Source organism: Nerophis lumbriciformis, linkage group LG08 (genome assembly GCF_033978685.3).
Source record: "Nerophis lumbriciformis linkage group LG08, RoL_Nlum_v2.1, whole genome shotgun sequence".
NCBI lineage: Eukaryota > Metazoa > Chordata > Actinopteri > Syngnathiformes > Syngnathidae > Nerophis > Nerophis lumbriciformis.
In genome coordinates this window covers 41,996,874-42,015,000 of record NC_084555.2, presented here as the reverse complement: position 1 = coordinate 42,015,000, position 18,127 = coordinate 41,996,874, and the positions used below count along the sequence as shown (strand labels likewise).

At 44.9% G+C, this 18,127-nt stretch overlaps 2 long non-coding RNA genes across 2 annotated transcripts; both read left to right on the top strand.

Moving 5' to 3' along the window:
* The first annotated feature begins 107 nt into the window (after nucleotides 1-107).
* LOC133611316 (uncharacterized) lies at nucleotides 108-2,259 on the top strand. The gene is made up of 3 exons (XR_009815983.1): nucleotides 108-241; nucleotides 1,362-1,439; nucleotides 2,182-2,259. It is a non-coding gene; the product is annotated as an uncharacterized lncRNA (long non-coding RNA).
* A 528-nt stretch (nucleotides 2,260-2,787) lies between these two features.
* On the top strand, nucleotides 2,788-4,724 carry LOC133611315 (uncharacterized). The gene is made up of 3 exons (XR_009815982.1): nucleotides 2,788-2,835; nucleotides 4,292-4,363; nucleotides 4,478-4,724. It is a non-coding gene; the product is annotated as an uncharacterized lncRNA (long non-coding RNA).
* The last annotated feature ends 13,403 nt before the right edge of the window (nucleotides 4,725-18,127 follow it).

Genomic DNA, 18,127 nt, shown 5'->3' with positions numbered 1-18,127 from the left:
AGCTTCATGATTGCACTGAGCCTAAATTTAACAGTTTTTGAAGGATTTAGTTATTTGTTTTATTTCTGTGTCAGTGACTTTTTTTCATTTTTATGTGTGGATTTGTTAGGCGCATCAACACATGATGTAGATATCATGTCCAAAAGAAGAGCGAGACGTAATCCCAAGGTTGAAGCCGAGTTTATTTGATCTGGATGTGATAAGTCTTGTTTTAAGGCCCAGTTGATCAATTATTGGAAAGGTATGTCTTGTTATGTATCATATCAACGGTAATTGTATCAACATCTCATTTGGATAATTTCCTTACTGTCTAATAGAGGTTGTATTATATGGCTTTAATTAGCAGTGTTTGGAATAACAGCAGTATATGATAACGACGTGACTAATGCCGTTACTTTTACCAGTAACGAGTAATCTAATTACTTTTATGTACGTTACAACGCCGTTACGATGCGTTTGATGTAATGTGGCATGCTACTTTTGATGTGATTGTATGTCAACAAGACAGCGTCAGAAGCACAGCAAGTTTAGTGCAGGTAATATCTTTTTACTAATGAAAGCAACCCCCGGAAGTAATTACGAAAATTAACTTGATATCAAATAGAAAGAGGCCACATCCACCCGCAAACACACATACAGTACATTACTAGTAACTATGAGGGAACTAATCAGCGATTAAGGTGACAAGCTTTAGTTTAAGTAAATAATACCTCGTTTTTAGACAAGAAGTTATGACAGCTATTGAGGCACATTCCATCTCTTAATTGACCAGAAGTAATACAACCCAGTGAAAACATTCAACAGAGCTATCTTAACTGCTGCTGCTAAGCTAACAAACACAGCTGAACTATTCTGCTCTGTCTGGGCGCTGACGTCCCAAGTTACTTGGCAACAGGCACGGCCTTTTAAAGGCACACACACACACACACACACACACTCTGCTCTCATGAAACGTCTCTCAACTGCATATGATAGATTTAAAAAAAATCATTTCTAAGTAACACGTTAATTACTTTTTTTAGTAATTATTTACATTTATGAAAGAGTAATTCTGTTAGTAATTAAAATGTTTGGTCTAGTAACTCCATCCATCCATTTTCTACCGCTTATTCCTAACTACTATCTATAATTATTCCTTTTTAAAATAGATTTTCCAAACACTGTTAATTGATAAACTCTGTATTATCAGGATGTGGTGTATTTGCTCTTGCATCAATTGAAAAAGGATCCTTTGTGGTCGAGTACTGAGGGGAGTTCTTCTCAAGACATGAGCGGGACAAGAGACAGAAACCCTCTATAATTATCTTTACTATTTATCTTTACTATTTATATGCTCATAATATTTGTGTGTTTTGTTGCAGACACCAACTGTTGATGTTCTATCTCAACATTCTCCAGATTCAGATGTGAGCGATTAACCGACTTCATCCCTTCAACAGGTTATTACTTGTCTATTTTACTATTCATCCATCCATCCATTTTCTACCTCTTGTCCCTTTTTTGGGGTCGCGGAGGGTGCTGGAGCCTATCTCAGCTGCATTCGGGCGGAAGGCGGGGTACACCCTGGACAAGTCGCCACCTCATCACAGGGCCAACACAGTCTTTGGAGGTGGGAGGAAGCCGGAGTACCCGGAGGAAACCCACGCAGTCACGGAGAGAACATGCAAACTCAACCTCAGAAACATCTATACTATACTTCGAAAGACATTTAATCATTTTAACCTCTCACAGATCAGTTTATATGACAACATTGTTGTAAGGATACCGGTACATCCATGTTAGTGAGTGTGGAGTTTAGAACTCATGTTTACCAAAACAGGAGATGTTACTTGTCAGCAACATGAATTCTACATGTGATCACTCGTCATGTCCTCATATTGTTTGAAATAAGAAATATTTTAGTGTGTTTCATGTAAGGTCCTCATATTTTCTGAACCACATTAGTGTGTGTAACAACGTTAACGTCAAAGCTTTCAAATTAGTGTTTCAATCCAGGTCCTCATATTTTCTGAACCACATTTTATTGTGTGTTACATTCTTAATGAATTGTTTCAGAGCTGAAACTCTATAATAATGTTTACTATTTATCCGGCATCATATGCTCAGAATTTTATCAACAAAGAGTGCTGATAATGTCATAATTAATTAGTTCTGACATTATATTTTTGTGTTTTGTTACAGACACCAACTGTTGATTTTCCATCTCAACATTCTCCAGATTCATATATGATTAATAACCGACTTCATCCCTCCAACAGGTTATTACATGTCTATTTTACTATATCTGCTCTAAATTTGACACAACCCATACTTCGAAAGACATTTAATCCTTTTAATCTCTCACAGATCAGTTTATATGACAACATTTTTGTAAGGGTACATCCATGTTAGTCAGTAAGGAGTTTAGAACTCATGTTTAGCAAAACAGGTGATGTTACAAGTCAACAACATACATTCTACATGTGATCACTCGTCATGTCCTTATATTGTTTGAACCAAGAAAGACTTAGGTGTGTTTCATATAAGGTCTTCATATTTTCCGAACCAGATTAGTGTGTGTTACAATGTTAATGTCAAAGCTTTAAAATTAGTGTTTCAATTCAGGTCCTCATATTTTCTGAACCACATTTTAGTGAGTGTTACATTCATAATTAATTGTCTAAGAGCTGAAACTCTATTATAATCTTTACTATTTATCTGGCATTGTATGCTCAGAATGTTATCAACAAAAAGTGCTGATAATGTTATAATTAATGAGTTCTGACATTATAGTTTTGTATTTTGTTGCAGACACCAACTGTTGATTTTCCATCTCAACATTCTCCAGATTCAGATGTGAGTAATAAACCGACTTCATCCCTCCAACAGGTTGTTACATGTCTGTTTTACTATATCTGCTCTAAATTTGACACTTGAAAAATCCATATCTGAAAAAATAGAATGTTGCAAAAGTTAAGATGGCATAAAACACACAACGGACTTTTATGTTTTTCTTACTGTAGTTACGTTGAATCCAAAGGTTATGTTTGCTTTGTCGTACTTCTGGTTCTTTTTAGTGTACTTCTTATCACTCGTTTTTCTTCAATTCAATTCAATTCATGTCCACATCACAGAAATGCTGACAACGCTCCAGACAATGGCGTGCCTCTTGTTTACATCCGGTTTCTGCAGCGCTGTTTTCAGTGATCAAAGTATTTTTCCGGTGGTCGTGTTTTCGGTACATCACTTGTAAATAGTGCGCAAATAATAGGCTATGTATATATCCATTCATACTGTAATTACCTGCTGGTGGTGTTGATTTGATGTTCATTGTTCCTATGATCACAATCACACCATCCGTACCTGAAAGCGTATTGGCTTTTAGAACTGTTGTTGTGTGTCTGGGGAAGCACAGAGACGAACGTGTTTGCACAGGCGGTAAAACCTGTTGGAATTGTGCCGTTGGTTATCAAAAAGGTTGGTAAGAAAAGTTAAAAATAGCGTCTGACTTTAAGTGACTTCTTCTGTAGGGCTACAATACATTATATTATTTTAATTAGTTTTCACGTAAAACTCGTACTTTCAAGATGTGGCGGCAATGAAAATGTGGCGGTGCGCCACTTTCAGTTAAATTAAGAGGAAACCCTTGTTGTGCAATAATGCATGTGTCAAATGTAGTTAGGAAACATATTTCCATCTGATTAAAACTGTTACTAAAAATAAATCTTATTAAGAAATGCAAATATTATTTATAGTAGGATTTTAACGACCTGTACATATAAAAAGTGTTTGACTAAAGTTGTTGGCCTAGAAATGTAGTTTAAAGTTATTTAATTTTCCATCAGATATCGGATCTTGAATACTCAGACAATACAGATTTTGAAGATAAAACCTATGTTCCAGACTCAAGAGGCAGTTCTTCAGATACAAGTGTTTGCAGCAGTGATCTAAGAGTCATACCATGCCTCTCCCAAAATATTTTAAAGGACACCATCAAATCATTTGGGATAGTTAAAACACAGAGAGAAATCACCAATTCAAACAAACCTGGAAGTTTCAGTTCATCATTAGCAAGCAGTGGTCATAGTTCTTTAGAGACAGTTTGCAGCGCTGATTCTTCAGAGAACACTTCACAAAATATACGTTTCATAAAAGTTGCACTATTACCCAAAACGGGCAATGGTAAAGTATTACAATTCTGTCATGACTGAAAGTGTTAAGTGTGATATAAAGTGTATTCTTTTTACAAAGTGCAATATGTTAAATGTTTACATTTACAGTTTTGTTACAGTTTTCTAATTCTTCCTTTCAGATTCACAGCAGGACAAAGCGCTGGAAGTGGGTATGTCTCAAGCTTCTTCAACGTGCTCCACTCCAAAGCGAGGTAAATAAATAATCCACATTATTAACTAGAATATTATATTACGTTTTGCATCTTTTCACTGTTATAGTCATTATTCCTTCAGTTAGACATTGTATTTGGTCTCCTTTATGACAGCTGCAAAGGTGAAGAAGTGGAAGCAGTTGAATGACACATGTTGCATTTTATAAATGGCAACAAAGTACCAGGTAAAAAAGATTGTAAAGCCTGCCTCTATAAATAACTAGTAGCTCTACAGAACAGAGATTGGCTTGCCATCAAGTACTATGTCCATAACAGAATCATATCAAAAAAAGGAAAAACATTTGTTTTTCCACATCTTCTGTGGTAGTTTGAGTATGTTACCAGCAATTAAAAAAGCAAGATAAACAGCAAGTGTTTCGTATTTATTCCAGATTATTGTTGGCGACAAAATCCACAAAACCAATAGTTACACTTAATCAACTATTAAATTGTTACCCATGTTTCTTTTAAACTCTTCTTGGTTTTAGATTACAGTAGCATGGGATTGGGATTTTTTTTAAATGACAACACATGAACTAAACCAACTCAGGTGGTTTTGTTAAGTCGCTGTGATGTCATTAGCCTCATATGTCACATAAACCTGAAATGTTGTAACACTATGTGACGTCATGGACATCATATGTCATATAAACCTGAAATGTTAAACACTGTGAAGCCATGGACCCTAATATGTCACATGAACCCAAAATCTTTAACACTGTGACATCATGGTTGTCATATTTCACAAACTTGAAATCCTAAACACTCTGTGACATCATGGTCGTCATATGTCACATAAACTTGAAATCTTAAACACTCTGTGACGTCATGGTCTTCATATGTCACATAAATTTGAAATCTTAAACACTCTGTGACGTCATGGTCGTCATATGTCACCAAACCTGACAAGGTTCTCAAATGTAGCATAAAAATCAGGTTCAGAAAAAAAAAACAGAGTTGCAAAAATCTCAATAGATCACTATGTTCCTAAAATTCTGGGTCACTAACAGTCTGATTCCCAAGCCTGTAGGACCATTGGAAAGGCATGTACCCAAATGTCACATTTTTGGCATAAGTCCTGATAAGTCATGCAAACACGTATGTGTGTGTGTGTGTGTGTGTGTGTGTGTGTGTGTGTGTGTGTGTGTGTGTGTGTGTGTGTGTGTGTGTGTGTGTTGCTGCCCCGGCGTGGCGGGCATGCATTGCTGATCGCAGTGGCAGGTCTTCTGGGGTGCCATTGTGAGCCATCTGTGGCCGGGGGTTGGGCGCTTTTGGCCTTTTGCTGGGTGGGATGTCTGGTGAAGGATGGACAAAGGGGCCTGGACGTGCGTAGAATTGTGGGGAATGGCGGCGCTGGGCACTGGTGGTGACTTGTTGGAGTGGACGTGGGGTGGGTGGGATTGACAGGTATTCTTGGGGCGGTCGGACTGGTGGTGAGTTGGTTTGGGTGCCTGCTGCCTGCTGGGTTAATCAGAATCAGAATCAGAATAGTTTTTTATTGCCATTGTTTGAGAACGGGTTCCCAAACTAGGAATTTTTCTTGGTGCAATCGTGCAACCTAAAACACATAACACAGAATAGCTAATCGGATTTTGTTATTGTTCACGTGCCTGATGGCAGAGAGGACAAAACTGTTCAGGTGGCGGGAGGTGTGGGTCTGGATGGACCGTAGTCTCCTGCCTGAGGGGAGAGGGGGGAATAGTTTGTGACCAGGGTGAGAAGAGTCAGCTGTGATCCGACCCACATGTCTCCTCGTCCTGGAGGAGAACAGGTCCTGGAGGGATGGGAGCTTGCAGCCAATCACCTTCTCAGCAGCATGTACGATGCGCTGCAGTTGATGCTTATCCTGGACTGTGGTGCCGGGGAACCACACGGTGATGGAGGAGGTGAGTATGGACTCGATGATGGCTGAGTAAAACTGGACCAGCATCTCTTAGATTTCCTCAGCTGCCGCAGGAAGTACATCCTCTGCTGGGCCTTCTTGATGAGGGAGCTGATGGTAGGCTCCCACTTGAGGTCCTGGGTGATGGTGGTGCCCAAGAAATGGAAGGAGTCCACAATGGAGACGGGGGTGGGAGAGTCAATCAGGGTGAGAGGGGATGGTGGGACTGTGACTTTTCTGAAGTCCATGATCATCTCCACTGTCTTCTGGGCGTTCAGCTCCAGGTTGTTGAGACTGCACCAGGACGCCAGCCGGTCCACCTCTCTCCTGTAGGCGGACTCATCGCCATCCGAGATGAGCCCGATGAAGGTAGTGTCGTCCGCAAATGTGAGCAGCTTTACGGATTGGTGACTGGAGGTGCAGCAGTTTGTATACAGGGAGAAGAGCCAGGAGGAAAGTACACAGCCCTGAGGAGTACCAGTGTTCGTGGTTCGACTGTCCGAGACAATCCTCCCCAGCCTTCGGTCTGTCAGGAAGTCATTGATCCAACTGCAGAGGGAGTCGGGCACGCTGAGCTGGCAGAGCTTGTCTCGTAGCAGTCCAAGGAGGATGGTGTTGAAGGCAGAGCTGAAGTCCACAAACAGGATCCTGGCGTAGGTTCCTGGGAAGTCCAGATGCTCCAGGATAAAGTGGAGGGCCAGGTTTACTGCATCAACCACAGATCTGTTGGCTCTGTAGGCGAACTGCTTTGGGTCCAGGAGGGGGGCGGTGATGTCCTTGAGGTGGGGCAGGACCAAGCGCTCAAAGGACTTCATGACCACGGACGTCAGCGCCACTGGCCTGTAGTCATTAAGTCCTGTGATCCGTGGTTTCTTGGGGACAGGGACAATGGTGGAGGTCTTGAAGCAGGACGGCACGCGCTCCATAGAGGTGTTAAAAATGTCAGTGAAGACAGGAGCCAGCTGATCTGCGCAGTGTCTGAAGGTGGAGGGGGAGACACCATCCGGCCCGGGGGCCTTCCGCGTGTTCAGCTTCAAGAACTGCCGGTGTACGGATGGAGAGGGCCTTTGAAGTCCTGTGATGATCTTGGAGTCCTTTGATGTCCTTGGAGTCCTTTAAGTCCTTTAATGAAGTGCTGGCGTTGGTGGGTGGAGCAGATCTTTGATCAGCTGAAGGCCGTTCATGACGACAGTAATGTATGTTGATGCCCTGAGCGAGAGTGCCGCCCCCCAGGACCTGGGGGGCTTTGGGCTTATAGTTCGTAAGGGCCCTTAGCCCTCTCCACACGGTCGCAGACTCATTGGAGCTGAACTGTTCCTGTAGACGGTTAGAGTACACAGATTTAGCTTTCTCCACTTCCCTGTTGAAGTGGTATTTCGCCTCTCTGTAGGTACTCCGGTCCCCGCTCCTCCACACAGCCTCTTTCTTCTTGCACAGCTGTCAGAGCTTGGGTGTGAACCAGGGCTTGTCGTTGTTATAACAAGCCCTGGTGCGTGTTGGAATGATTTGCGCCTCATTGAACTGAATGTATGAGGTCACAGTGTCCGTATACTCGTCCAGATTGTCTGTGACTGCTCCAATTTCCTCCCAGTCTGTCGTCTCCAAACATGTGCGCAGCTCCCCTACAGCCTTAGCGGTGTAACACTTAATGGTCTTCATAACAGGTTTAGTCAGTTTCAGTTTCTGTCTGTATGAAGGGATTAAGTGCACCATCACGTGATCTGATGTCCGATAGCAGCGCGTGGGACTGCAGGGTATGCCAGGCTTATTGTAGTGTAACAGTGATTCAAAGTGTCCTCTTCTCTGGTCGGGCATTTAATAAACTGCCTATACTTGGGTAATTCCTGGCTTAAATTTCCCTTGTTAAAGTCACCAAGTACGATAACAAGAGAGTCCAGAAAAGACCGTTCCACATGTAAGATCTGGTCTGCAAGCGTGCGCTGAGCATCATGCACGTCCGCGCTGGGCGGTATGTAGGCAGCCGCCACAGTATGAATGAAATGATCTCACGCGGTGAGTAAAAGGGCTTGCAGTGAATGAAAAGATATTCCAGAGCAGGAGATCAGTGTTGGGATATCACCGTCACGTCTGTACACCAGCTGTTGTTGATGAAGAAGCAGACTCCACCGCCTCTTGTTTTGGGTGATATCCGCGCGAAGAAGATGAAAGCCCTCCAGTTGAACCGCGCTGTCCGGGACACTCGCGCTCAGCCACGTCTCCGTGAAGCACAAAACACAAGATGAGGAAAAGTCCTTGTTTCTTCTCATCAGCAACGCTAGCTCGTCCATCTTGTTGGGAAGTGAGCGGATGTTGGAGAGAAAGATGCCAGGTAAAGGCGTGCGTAATCCTCGTCTGCGGAGACGGACGAGGGCTCTCGCTCTCTTTCCTCTTTGGTGCGATTTCCCTCTTTTGATCAAAGAATGGACCAAATCCGCAGCTGACGATTAAGAAGACCGGTAATAAGTCCGTAGGGGTGATTGATCTGATGTTCAGTAGCTTTTCGCGGGTGTAAGAGCACGCGGACACACGATTTACGCACAAAAACAAACAAAACAGAGCGCACAAGAGCACCGAGGCAGCCGCGATCGGCGCCATGATGATACATATATAAGCAGGTTGTTTCCTCCCTTTCCGAGGGGCTGCATGCTGTCCGTCCATCTGGGGAAGTCCCCGGCGCGTTCCACAGCTGTGTGGAGGTGTGGTGCTGGGTGTGGTTGGCGGTGCGTTGGGGTGTTTGGTTTGCCTGGGCGAATGTTTGATGGCTCGATTGGTCGGGCGGTGGATGGGGTTGGAATCGGTGGTTTGGCGACCTCGGTGGTCGCGTTGTTGCTTCGGTTTTGGCGGCTGCGGGCATTTGTGCTGCGGATGAGCGGTGGTGCTGGTGGCTGCTGTGGAGCTACCAGCGGTTGGCGTTGCTGTGTTGGGTAACAGTGGTCGAGGGGCTGTGGTTGGTGGCCGTGCGCTGATAGATATGTGGGACCAGCTTGCAATGGCTTGCTGGCTGGCTTCGGTTCTGGCATGTGGGCAAGATGTGATGGCTTCTTTCCCTGTTAAGAGGCGTCAATTCCCTGTCTGGACTTCTGTATACGCATCGCTGTCTGGGCAGCTCAGATGTGGTGTTCACATTGAGCATCAGGGCTGTGCAGTTTTTGCGCGGAATTGTTGGTGAGGACTCCACAGAGTCGGGTCGGGGCAGGAGAGTGCTTGCTTTGTTCGGCAGGGGGCAGACTCACGTTGCGTCACATGGGCGGGGTTTGGAGCGGCTGTTTGCCAAGTTTGCATTTGTTTGGGACTGCCTGGAGCGTTTGCGGATTTAAGTGGGGAAGGATAGACATTTTCGGAAGCACGGCTGGGGATAGTGGGACTCTTGTGGGACCAGGACAGTGTTTGGTGTTTCCTCTGCCGGGACAGTGTGTTGTGCGGCTGTTATGTTTTGGTTGTTAAGAGAGGTGCATCTTGGTTGGGGGATTTTGGTGTGTGTATGGCTTTTTGGGTGCATTGAGTGATGCTGCTGCGGTGGTGGTGACTGCCGTGATTATTTAGGTCACGGTGACTTTGTTTGGCCATTTTTGTTTTTGTTTTGTTTGTTTGTATTTGGGGGTCCCCAGCCAGGGGGCGGGGCTTGTTATGTTGCTTTTGGTTATTTTTTGGATACGGGTTCTGCTTGGTTCGGGGGGCCTGCAGTGTCCTGGTTTGTAGCGGTCAGCCCCCTGGCCTTATGTCTCAGTTGCTTGCTGCATGGACTGGTGGGGCCTGTGTCTGTGCCACCTGCTCCTCCTGCTTACAGTGTCCACCTGCATACATATCTCCCTCAAACTACAACACATACATAGGGACTGGAGGTCAGCTGTGATGGCTGACCTCCTAATTGTAACTCCACAGTAGACACTCTGGGGGCATGACACACTTCTACATCACATGCATGGGTGGGATTGGGTCCGGGTGCGGTGCTCCCCTCATTGCCTCCTCGACTGGCACAGGTTTGCCAATCCGGGACCTCGCTGATGGTGTGAGGATGAGGCGTGTTCTGTCTGTGGGTGGAGTTTTATGCCTGGGTGAGATCACATCCGGTGATGGGGTGGGTTCTATCTCTGTTGGGGAGGGAGTGGGGGACACACAGGTATACGCGACCGGGGCAATAGGTGGAATGGTTGGATGGAGTTGTGGTGTACGGGGCGGCCATGGTTGTCATTGTGGTCGTGGTGTTGTATTTAAAGGGTGGTTGCGCACGAGTTGGGGTCTTTTAGATGGGCTGTGTTTTTTATTGATATATTTTTTGGGGGGATGACTGGGTTAAGTTGCTTGACTAGGCTTTTCTTGGCTAAGAGGTCATCGGGTGTTGTTCTGGCTTCATGGGGGCCACTGTATTATTATTTGTGTATGTGGATGCGTTTGTCTTCTTCCGTTTTGTTTTTTGACATTGACATTGTTTTTTTTTTTTGATGGATGTGGATTGAGTAGTCGGTTGTTTTTTTTCCAGTTTATGTGGCGTCGCGCAGGTTTCGCTTCCTGTTTCGGCTTTGTGCTCTGGGGTTTGTATACCAATGGCTTGGTGCGAGGGCATCGCAGCTTTTTTGTTTGGTGTAGGAGCTGTGGCTCGGTTGTTTGGGTAGTGATGTATTTGGATTGGAGAGTGGAGGTTTTTGGAAGGGGGTGGCATTGATGTCTATTGTTTGCATGTTGGCGTTTGGGCTGGCGTCAGTTGGTCTCCATGGTTTTGTCGGCGGATGATTGATGTTTTTCGGTCATGTTGATTTGGTCCGGTGGTCATGGCTGTTGGGGATTTTGCAGCGGTTGTCTTTGCTGCCATTTGTTTGTGGCTGCTGAGTTCCATGCAAAGGGGTGACCGCTAATGTGGTTTGTGGCGGTGCATGCACGTGGGGGTTGTCGGGCCTGGCAGACTTGCTGGCTTCATTTACATTTGTTGTTATGTTAGTTGGCTTGTCAGGTGTCGTCCTGGGATTGCCGCACTGTCCTTCGCGCCAAGTGTTTTGCTGTCATCTGGGTGTAAGCTTGTCAGGGGGATGTTCCTGAGGCGGGATATTATTAATAATACAAATATCTATTGTTTTTGTATTTTTTTTGTCACCCTCAGAACCTGCTTTCCCCACTGGAGCTGGAGTCTTAGGCTGCTGTGTCTTGGACCTGACGGTTCTAGACCCCCTTTCCCCATGTGCAATCTGTCATGGCGCCTTGTGTGTTGCGCAGTGGCCAGATGCTGGGGTAGTGGCCTTTTGTGTCAGCATTTCTGTGATCTCCTCTTTTCCTCCTTTTCCCCCGCTTCCCTCAAGGGGAGGCGTCGCCAGGGCAGTTGCTGGATGCTCCATCTCCTGCAGGTGGGGCGAGTGGATCCCATGGCCCCGTGTTGGTCAGTCTTGCATTAGGCTGGCCCCACCATGCTCTCCTGGAGGGGTAGTGTTCGTGGGGGTCCGGTTGCTTGTGTGGCAGGGAGTTCTTTCCCTCCGGCTGTTGGGAGTCTCTGGGACCCTCGGGGTGTCCCGTCTTTCTGCCCGCATGAGGTGTGGTCTCTCGCTGGCTTAGGGGCAGGTTGTCTCCTGCTTCTCCCGTACCATGTCCTCTGCCGTCTGTGTCATCATCCCGCTGGCCGGCCCGGCGGGATGATGGGCCCGGTTCTGGGGGTCCTGTCCCTGGTCGGCCTGCTTGCGTGGGGCCAGTGGTCCTTTGTTCCCTGGGTACCGCACCTGCTGTTTTGGGTTTAGCCCTCTGGGTGGCTGGGGCTGTACTTTGGCTACCGCACATACTGGGAGACAAATATATTGTACATACAACCATGCATACATACATACATACATACATATGCACATACACACAATTATTCATAAATTTATACATACTGTACAGCCCTTACCTTTGGGCTGGTACCGAGGGCGACTGTGTTGACCAGTTTGACGCGTGTAAATGATAGAATGTCCAGTACTGTAAAACTGTGTTTGGATATGGCAATCCGTTTATTACAAGCTATCTAAATTAAATCAAATGTAAGTTATATAACCAAGTATGCTAACCTTGCATGGCACATTATAACAGCATTGTCACCACAAGTCACGACAAGACACCACACGACACGCCACGCCACCACACGGTCGAAAACTGTTTGTCCTCCAATCGCCCTCCCATGCTCACACCTGAACCCAATTTTATGGAGGCTACCATGGTAACCGCACCATAGCAACAGTCCCCTCCCTGTCAACACTTCCTGGTTCTTAACAGGAAGTGGGCGGAGCAATCTGCCGAAAAGGAAAGTAAACATGCTGAACCCAACAATCAATTAGAGAAAATAAAATAAAAACAATATAAACAAATAAGGAATTTTGGCTCCAACACTCCGGCCCCCAATTGAGAAGGGCAGGATGCCATGAACAAGTCAAAATAAATAACAATGGAGCCATAAATATAAATAAATAATAATAATTTTTGAATGTGTTTTTTTTTTTTTATTACACTTCAGCTTCTTGCAGCAAGCAAATTTTTGTAACTGGTCTGTCCAGTGTGCTTGTTTTAGTTTTGATTTTAGCAGAACGCACCAATCCTTTTTTATCTGGATAAGTCTCCATGACTCTTCCAAGTAACCAAGAGCCACGTGGAGCGGTATTGTCTGCGATGAGTACAATGTCATTTGGGACGAGACTTCTTCTCTGTTTGCTCCACCTCTGCCGCTCCTGTAGCAAAGGTAAGTACTCTCTTAACCAGCGTTTCCAGAATAGGTCAGAGATGTATTGGACTTGTCTCCATCTTCGTTTGAGATAGAGGTCTGATTTTTCAAATAATCCAGGTGGTAAAATTGGTGTTCCTTTCATGGTCAGAATGTGATTGGGAGTGAGGGCTTCTAGATCATTGGGATCCCCAGACAACCTTGTTATGGGGCGGTCATTCAGGATCGCTTCGACTTCACACAGCACCGTTTGAAATCCTTCGTCATTCAGGGTTTGCTGTCGTAGAACTGATGTCAATGTTCGTCGGATCATTCTGATCAAGCGCTCCCATGCACCTCCATGGTGAGAGGCTGTTGGTGGGTTGAAGCTCCACTGTGTTCCTTCCTCCAGAAATGCCGACTGTACTTTGCTGTGATTTAGAGCAGCGAGTGCTTCTCTCAACTCCCTTTCAGCACCAACAAAATTGGTTCCATTGTCAGACCTTAAATGAGAGACTGATCCTCTTCTACAAATGAACCTGCGTAGAGCATTTATACAAGAATCTGTATCCAATGAGTAGGCGACTTCCAAATGGACTGCTCTACATGCCATACAGGTAAAGATAACCCCATATCGCTTTTCCAATGAACGACCTCTCTTGACCTCAACCGGGCCGAAATAATCAACTCCGACGTTGGTAAATGGAGGTAGGTCGGCAGCGATCCTCTCTACAGGTAGGTCTGACATCTTCTGTTCGCCCAATTGGCCTCTATGGCGTTTACAGAAGACACAGTTTGAAATGATTTTTCTGGTGGCTGCATTAGCACTTGTGATCCAATATTTCCTTCTTAGCCTGGAGAGTACGTGGTTTCTCCCACCATGGCCCAGTTGTTCATGGATGTGTTTTAGTATCAGAGCGGAGATATGGAGATCTTTTGCAAGGATAATGGGATGTTTAGAATCCTCTGACATTGCTGCTTTACTCAGTCTCCCTCCTACTCTGAGCAAACAGTTTTCCAGAATGGGGTCCAGCTTGTAAATAGAACTGTCTTTCTTCACATTACTCTTTCCAGATTTCAATAAAGCAAGTTCCTGTGGGAATCTTTGCTCTTGAGTGAAGCGGATGATGGCTGTCTCAGCTCTTGACAGATCATCTGGTGTTAGAGTTTGGTTTCCTAGTGCAGCTTTAATGTGCATTATTTCCTGATCTATTTCGTCATCACTTAATAGTTTTCTCTTTTGACTCATCTCCAGTAGAGTCCTTTTTATTTTCAGTATCCAGGCAACTGACCTCTTCAACCGTTTCCAGTCAGAGAAGTAGGTGATCAGTTGGTGAGTAGCACTTGGAGTATCAACAATAACTACATTGGTGCTGAGCTCCCTTTTTACCTCAGGGTCCTCCACTGCAATCCCATACTCCAACATATCAGCTGGCCACTCTTCCTCTTGTTTCTTCAGAAACTCAGGGCCTTCTATCCATCTTTTATGAGTCAGTAACTCATCCACTTTAATTCCTCTTGAGGCTTTGTCTGCAGGATTTTGAGTGGTATTAATGTACCACCATTGTGTCACTTCAGATGTTTTGCGAATGGCAGAAATCCTGTTTGCTACAAAAGTATGAAATCTCTTGTCCTCGTTTTTGATGTACTTCAAAACGGACGTGCTATCAGTCCAGAAGCAAGACTTCACCAGTTGAAGCTGTATTTCTGCTTTAATCATCGTGTCCACACGGACCGCAAGAGCAGCTGCAGTGAGTTCTAGACGTGGAATGGTCACTTGCTTTAAGGGAGCAACTCTGGCCTTGCCAAGCATGAAAGACACATGGGATTTGTTATGGCTGTTCCATACTTTCAGATAGGTGACAGTGCCATATCCGTTTTCACTGGCATCAGAGAAGTGGTGCAATTGACCATAAATGGATTCTCCAAACTCTATCGGCTTGAGGCACCTTTCAACCTTGAACTCCATCACTCTTTCTAAATCTCTCAACCATTTGGTCCACTGCTGTTTGAGAGTGGGGTGAATGTCATCATCCCAACCATAGTTCAGTCTACACGTCTTGTAGTATGAACTTGGCTGGGAGAGTGAGCGGAGCGAGAAATCCTAAAGGATCATAGATTGAACTGACCATCGATAGAATCCCACGTCGAGTATGTGGCTGTTTCTTGAGTGCCAGTTTGAACTTGAAGGTGTCTGTCTCCACACACCACTGAAGTCCAAGAGCCCTTTCCAGCGGCAGTTGGTCTCTGTCCAAATCCAATTCATGCAAATTTTTAGATCGATCTTCCTCAGGAATGGATAGCAGCACTTCACGATTGTTGCTTATCCACTTTGTCAAATGGAAGCCTCCTTTCTGACAAATGTCAGTCAAATCTTTGACCATTTTAACGGCCTCCTCTTCTGATGGCATACTTTTGAGGCAATCATCCATGTAGAAATTTTGCTTGACTGTGTCGAGTACATCGGGAGTGAAACTGTTGTGATTGTCCTCTGCAGTCTTTCGGAGGGCATAACAAGCGCAACTAGGAGAGGATACTGCCCCAAATAGATGCACTGTCATCCTATATTCTGCCAGTTCTTGGGATACATCGCCTTCAGGCCACCATAAGAACCTTAGAAAATCTCTGTCTTTCTGTGCCACATTGACTTGATGGAACATTGCTTTGACGTCGGTCATCAAGGCTACAGGTTCTTGCCGGAATCTGGTGAGGACTCCTAACAAGCTGCTGGTGAGATAAGGGCCTTGTAGAAGCTCCTTATTGAGAGATTTTCCTCTGTACTCTGCGCCACAATCAAATACCACACGCAGAGTTCCTTTTTTGGGGTGGTACACCCCATGGTGTGGAATGTACCACACCTTCCCATCTGAACGGTCCACTAGCTCTTCAGGAACACGTTCTGCATAACCTTTACTGATTACATCATTGAGAAAGGTTGTATATTCTCTGTGATATCTTTCATCTTTCCCAAACCTCCTTTTCAGACCAAGTATGCGTTGCCTAGCAACGCACTGATTGTTGGGAAGAGACACATCATCCTTCCTTTTAAAGGGCAGTTCCAAAGTGTAGTGTCCATCTTGAAGCTTGCACGAATCAGTCATGACCTTCATGAACTTCATGTCATCTCTAGACATTTCTTCTTTGTCTTCTGATGACCTGTCATTAAAATCATGGTTATATTGATTGTGCAGCAACTCCTCCAGCTTTGTTATGGAGATCCTGTTGACGGTAGTAGTGGAGCAGCCAATCTTACTCCTCTTCTCACTGTAGTCAGGAAGGCCATTAATGACCCACCCCAATAGGGTCTTAACAGCATACAGTCCATTTCCACAACTGTTGACCACTTCCCAGGGTTCAAGCAGTTTAGATGCATTGGTCCCAATCAATAGCTCTACGTCGGCTTGAATACGAGGAAGAGTGATACCATCCAAGTATGGCCATTTAGCCAACTCCTCTTCATTAATGAGGTTACTTGTCGTTACAGGCATCCTTTTTTGGGTGTAGACTTTAGGAAGGTCGTAGAACTGTTGTCCAGTGAGGCTTGAAATCTCTAAGTCTGTCAGCATGTAACTGGAAACTGATGTTTTTGGGCCCATGGTTAGGAGACTGATTTTAGTTTTTATTCCATTCAAATTGAGCTTTGTCATCAAGCTTTCAGAACAAAATGTATCTGTGCTGCCCGGATCCAGGAATGCATAAGTTTGTATGACTGTGTGTCCTTTGCTGGACTTTATCTGTACAGGCAGAATTGACAGAATTCCATTTCCAGCCCCCGTTTGTCCATATGTTTGCAGAGATATTTGTGCATTGCTCACAGATAGTCCACTTGCCTTATTTTGGTTTGGAATTATGTTGCTTGCTCTTTCCTTCTGACCAATATGAAGCAGACTTGGATGGTTTTGCTTGCATATCTTGCAGGTCAAGCGCTTGTCACAATGCCTGCTAAGATGTCCAACATGAAGACACCCAAAACAGATTCCTTTCTGTCTTATGAAAGTTATCTTCTCCTTGTGGGTCTTCTCCTCCAACTGAGGACACTGGTCAAGAGCATGATTTTTAAAGCAGCAAACACAGGCGTTTGTGGTACGAGCAGGTGCACTTTGCTTTGGAACAGGTTTAAATGTGGTTTGATCTTCCGCATCAGGGGTTTCTTTATTAATGGTTGTGGCAAAACTGTTACCTTTGAATTTGGGTTGACTTTGTGATTTCATTCCTTTTACAGGTTTACTTCCTGTACTCTGTGGTGCATTCTGGATGTCTCCAAAGACTGGGTCAGAGACAATTTTCACCTGTCGCTCAATGAATGCTACAATGTCTGAGAACTGAGGTCTGCGATGGTGGTTTTCTATAGTGTTGCATGCAGAGACTCTCCAGCTTTCTCGCAGCCTGTACGGCAGCTTGGAGATCACAGTTTTCATGTGAGCTGACATATTAAGTTCCTGCATGTACTGCACGTTTTCCATAGCAGTGCAACATTCTCGAAGGTAAAGAGAGTAGGCTTGCAGAGCTCGTACGTCTTCAGACTTTACCAAAGGGCAGTTAAACACTTTCTCCATGTAAGCTGCTGTTATCTGGTACTGGTCACCAAAGTGTTTTCCCAACAAATACTTTGCTATCTCATAGCCTCTTTCTGGGGGCATATGTTGACAGCTACGCACCAGTTCTTTAGGTTGACCCTTAGTGTACATTTCCAGGTAGTACAAACAGTCTCCTTTGTTGCTTGTGTTCTTCTCAATGCATTGCACAAATGCTCTGACAAAGGTTCTGTACAGCAATGGATCACCGTCAAAATAGGGAATCTCTCTTGGTGGGAGTAGATGAGAAGTTTGCAACGACATTTGCAATGTTGCAATCTCATTTTGCCTGTGCAATAAGTCACATAAAGTGGGGGTGCCATTGGTTGGAGGGGAAATGTTAGTTTGCCTTGATTGCTGTACAGGGGGGTCCATGTGGGTTGTAGGGCTATGGTATTGCACTGTATTCCAAGAGACCTGCTGCTGTTTTGGTACAGAAGGTGGTGGTTGCAGTGGTACCTGAATGGGTTTAGGGTGTGAAAGCATGGACTGTTGCTCTTGCCAAACGGTGGGTGGTTGAATGGGAAGTGGTGTCCTATATTGAAGTTGCCATGCTGTTATTTGTTGTTGCTCAGATGGATGGTGTATAGACTGCGGTGGAGGTGGTGGTGAAGCTTGGCTTGACTGCTGCTGTGTGAGGGGTTGATAGTCTTTAG